The sequence below is a fragment of the Jaculus jaculus genome, chromosome 1, assembly GCF_020740685.1.
Source record: "Jaculus jaculus isolate mJacJac1 chromosome 1, mJacJac1.mat.Y.cur, whole genome shotgun sequence".
In the NCBI taxonomy this organism is placed as follows: Eukaryota; Metazoa; Chordata; class Mammalia; order Rodentia; family Dipodidae; genus Jaculus; species Jaculus jaculus.
The window spans coordinates 40,871,204-40,876,805 of record NC_059102.1 but is presented as its reverse complement, the minus strand read 5'-3'; positions in this window follow the sequence as shown (position 1 = coordinate 40,876,805).

Genomic DNA, 5,602 nt, shown 5'->3' with positions numbered 1-5,602 from the left:
GGGAGCCTCCTCTGCTTACAGAGATAGCTGTGAGCTTGCAGTCCAAAGCTTGTACAATGCCACCTGCTGAATTAATATCCAGCTCTTTGGTGCAGTGACCTTTGAACTAGATACACTTTAATCTCACATCTGAGTGAACTTTGTCCCAATAATGGACAAAAATAAGGTGTTCCTTACCCTTTGTTATTCGTGACTTAGTATTTACACTTAGAATGAGCATCAATGTTTTCATGTGTAGCCATTCTGAGGAGGCAGAAAGATTAATGAAATGATGCAAGAAAGATCCTCAAAATTCTAGATGGTGGGCTGGAGAGATGGCGTAGCGGTTAAGCGCTTGCCTGTGAAGCCTAAGGACCCCGGTTCGAGGCTCGGTTCCCCAGGTCCCACGTTAGCCAGATGCACAAGGGGGCGCATGCATCTGGAGTTCGTTTGCAGAGGCCAGAAGCCCTGACGCGCCCATTCTCTCTCTCTCTCCCTCTACCTGTCTTTCTCTCTGTGTCTGTCGCTCTCAAATAAATAAATAAATAAAAATTTTAAAAAAAATCTCTAAAAAAAAAATTCTAGATGGTCAGAAAGATTAGTGAACAGTTGGGAAATTGTGACTGTGGATATATTTACATTTTGTAAGTTCAATGAGTTATCTTAATTTTTAAACACAAAAATGTCATGATGGAGCCCAGGCTAGCTACCAACTTATGGTTCTCCTGCTGAAGCTTCCTAAGTGCTAATATTATTCATGTTCACCACCATGCTCATGTTTAATGGATATCGTGTACATGTGCCACCATGCCCAAACTTAATGTGTAATTAAAAGCTTTCTTTGCTTTTTTAGGCATTTCTCTCTCTCTCTCTCTCTCTCTCTCTCTCTCTCTCTGTTTTTCTTTTGCAGACAAGGCCTCATGTATCCCAGGGCAGTCTCAAATGCACAATGTAGCAATATACAACATTGAATTTCTGACCATCCTTCGTCTACTTCTCAAATGCTGGGAATACAGGTGTGATCACATACCAAATTTATGCTGTGCTGAAGATCAGATCTAGAGCCTGGTACTTGTTTGGTGATCACTCTACTACTGAGCTACATTTTTAGACCCTGGATAAATAGTCTCAATAGTGAAAGCCTTCCAACTACTTCATCTTAAATAACCTTTCATATGTTAAGTTCTTAGATAAAGTTGCTTGCTTGCCAAAGCACAGCAATCAATTATGGAAGACAAAATTATTTTGATTCTTCTAGTGGTGAAAGGGCAAGCAGGAGAACTGTCAGTATTACACATCTCATAAATGAAAGGATTTGGAATCCATTTGGGTCTTCTCACAGTCATAGGTGGGTTCAGTCAGTCTTTACAACAGCTTCTTAAGGAAAAACTTCCTTAGTTTAATCTTCCCATCAACACAGAGGTAAAAGTGGCTCAGTATCACTGTGTGTAGAAACAATTTCCTAGTGAGAGCATGAGAAACTATGGCTTTTCTGCTGTTTAGTCTGCTGTATGTGTTGCTTCTGTCTGATCATTGTCAAGAATAAAAACTAAATTATGGAAATTAATTTCAGACAATTACAGACAGAGAAATAGCTTTGGATGTAAAACATCACAGTCAGCGGATATTAAAATCATAATTCAGGGCTAGAGAGATGGTTTAGCAATTAGGTGTCTGCCTGGGAGGCCTAAGGAGCCAAGTTAGAGTCCCACATAAGGCAGATGCACAAGGTGGCACATGCATCTATACTTTGTTTGCAGTGGCTAGAGGCCCTGGCATGCCCATTCTCTCTTTCTCTCATAAATAAATGAAAATAAAAAGTTGTAAAGCAGAAGGACTCTAGCATATGATTAATTGAGAGGATATGCCCAGTCATCCTATGACTACGAAGAGCAGCGGGATGATGTGTACTGTTGGAAGGGTCATGACAATGCAAAGAGATATATTGACGGTGACATCATAATTGTTTAATCTTACTATATCAATATTTCAAAACCTTCTCAGTATGGATATGAAGACTTGTTGAGACTTCGTTACATAAGATTTCATATGATATTTATGGGTCTCAGAATTTTTATACCCATTATATCCCTGTAGGTTATTCTAAATTTTCTTGGCTTAAGAAAAAATTATTTCCATTCGAAAGTTCAGAAACCAGGACAAAGAGATTCAGCCGCCAAATACACAGAGGAAACAGGTGGTATGGCTGAGGCTTGAACTTGCTTACTTTATTTCCTCAGACATTCAGCTCAACAGGTGCACTAACCTTGGTGACTGTGTACTAGGGTTGAGTGCCTTCATCAATAACATCCAAATTAAACTGAAATCCAGTTAATAATTACGCCATATTTTTTTTTAAAGGGGCTCAGGAAAGTTTGCTTTGTTATCTTTTGAACTTTAGTAATACCAACTCTTCATGAACCCTGTTATCCATTATAAACAAGCATTACTTTGCTGCCTGACTCATATAAGTTTAAAACTAGAGATTCACATTACTTTCTCTTATATAAAACAATCTCTACCAATTTGTACATGGAGAAATAATTGTCCCCGCTCAATTTCTCCTTGCTATGCTAAGTGAGGCTCTTGTATGTACTTTTTCTTTTATAGAATTCATGAATAACCTAAAGAGAGGAGTGATCTCTCATATCAACTACTCTGTACTTTGTTTTTAAGAGATGATCTATAGCCTAAGTCACAAATTGTCACCAAGAACTCCATAAATTTACCAGAGATGAGTTGACTCATGTGTACATCTTTTCTTGGTCATTCTATATCATTTATTGACTTTTCTGCTTTTCATAAATTTCACATAGACATGATTATTCTACATTATTTGTAATTCTTTACATAATTCTCAGTAAGCATATTACTAGTCTATGCATATAGTGATGGGCTTCAGGATAGTTTCTTTCAAGGGCATCATGTACTTCGTCCATGTTCAACCCTTCCTTTGCCATGTCTGGCCCCTCGTTGTCCACACCATGATTTATTCACCTTCCTATTCCCAAATTTCACTCTCTGTCAAACACAGATATGACAACTAACTCAAATTTAGTTTTCATATAACAGAGAAAATATGACACTTGTCTTTCTAAGTCTGGCTTATTTTATCTCATATGATTATTTCCAGCCTCATTCATTGTCCTGGAAGTAACATAATTACTTTCCTTGTGGTTTAATAAAATCCCATTGTGTATAAGTAGCATAGTTCCTTTATGCATTCATCTGTTGATGGATACCTAGGCTGATTCCATAACTTGTTCTTTGTGAATTGGTTTGCTGTGCATGTTGATGAGTAGGTGTCTCTTCATATGCTCATTCAGATTCTTTGGTTTACACCCCCAGAAGTCATATCACTCTGTCATATGATAGGTGGTTTTGTTTTAAGTTTTCTGAGGAGTCTTTATACTGGGTTTCCAAGGGTCTACACTGCTTTAAATTTCTACCAGCAGTGTATATGTGTTTCTTTACCCAAAAATGAAACTATCTTTTTTATTGCTTTTGGACAATGTATTTGTTGAAGTATAATAAATATAGAAAAAGTACACAGATTACCATATTTTGATAAACTGCCAGAATGGGAGCAATACCCATGTAACTTCCCAGATCAATGAAAATAAATAATTAGCCTTGTTCGTGACTAAAAATGATTAATGAGGCTGAATATTTCTTATATGTAATGATATATGCATGATATTTTAGATATTGTCTCATGTAAAGGGCAGTTTTGAGTCTTTCTCTGATTTCTGTTATTGAGATATCTGTCTTTCTTATTTTTAATACAAATAACCCCACTTAGAATAACCATCAGGGAAAACAGATCCAGGGGAGAAGGAATTTAAGATTATTTTCTTTATAAAAATAAATAAATAATAAATAATTACCTTTTTAATTGACAGCCTTTCTAATTAGGTGAGATGGAGTCTCCGCATGCTTTTGACTTGCATTTCTCTTAGTTAAGGGGGTTGATTTTTTATGTTCATTGTCCAGTTAACTTCAGTATTTAGAATTTGCTGATTTAATTTGCTTAACATGGCTGGATAGATGGCTTAGTGGTTAATCTGCTTGCCTGCAGAGCCTAAGGACCCATGTTCAATTCTCTAGATCCCATGTAAGCCAGATGCATAAAGGTGAAGCAAGCACAAGGTTGCACATACCCACCTGGTGGTGCAAATGTCTGGATTTAAGTTTCAGTGGCTGAGGCCCTGATACACCAATTCTCCTTCTTTCTCTCTCTTTCTAAAATAAAAAATAAAAATACATAATTTGCTTAACATTATTAAATGATTTGTTTAGGGGTGTTTATGTTTTTGAGCAATTTATAGCTTTTAGATATTATTCTCCTGACTGATATGTATTTGTCAAATATTTCTCTTATGCTATAAGAATCTTGTCATTCTGTTGTTCCCTTTGCTGTACAGAAGGTTTTTCATTTCATGCAATCCCATTTAATAACAAATTTTGTTATTTTCTCAGTTGAATCCTTTTAGAAGGTACTTTCATGTTGATGCAAGATTTTTTTTAGAATCAAGGAAGGCCTCCCAGGTCTATGAACCCCAATTTTTGGGTTTTTAGCAAATTTAACAGGGAGTTGATGAAATGTACTAGGAGAATGGTTATTTATGAATTATGAGGCTTATTTTAGGGAGAATTAGTATCCATCAGAGAGGGAGAAAAGAGAGCTAGTTAAATCTCCAGGGGAGGAGACTATGGAAAGGGCACATGAAGACACACGCATGTGGGAGGAAAACAGGAGAGTCCAGGCCAAGAAGACTTAGTAAACACACACGCACATGGGAAGTAAAGAATGCAAGCACAAGCCTTTCATCTTCACTCTCATATAGAGGATAAGTAAGAGTCTGGAAAATAAAGGACTCAGGGCTTAGACAAAACTGCATGTATTGAAGTGAGAAGGCATCTGGAAACCAAATCCGCATAGGAAGCAAGCAGGAATATATTCAGGCAAAAGGAAGCCACTCTCCCTTGCCTAATAGGCTGGGAAGGAGGACAGAGGGATTGTAACATGCTGGTGTTCAGGCTAAACCACGGGATTGAGAAATCCAAGATGTCAGATATACATACCTGGCAGGCCCATTGATAATTAATGGTCAGAAGTCAAATTACAACAAAAACATTGTAATGTTTATTAAAACAGTAGGAAATGTTTTTGTCTTATTGGGATGAGACAGAAGTTTGGGTGGGAACCGTAGGGGGCCCCACGCTCTGCCCGGATATGGCGACACCCCAAATCACTCACGAGAAGCGGTCTTGATGCTAACTGCAAGAGGATTTTATTCCAAGAGTGCTGGGGCCCACAGTCGTACACCACACGGGGTAGAGGACTGCAGAGCCCCGAATGCAGGAACGGGACAGTTTTTATAAGGTTTCTAACAAAGCCTGTGCATTAGACCAATCATTTCTTTAACATCAGGAGCCCATGGGGGGCAAGCCATTCAGTTTGTGCCACTCCATAGTTTCTAAGGCAATTAGTTTAATTTGTTCAGGCCCCTCGTGGACAAATCAGTCTCCTATGACCTTGGTGGTCAGCATTTGTGCAGGTCCTTGGGTGGGAGTAGCAGAGTGTGGTATCAGTCTCCCATGACCTTGGTGGTCTGAGGCA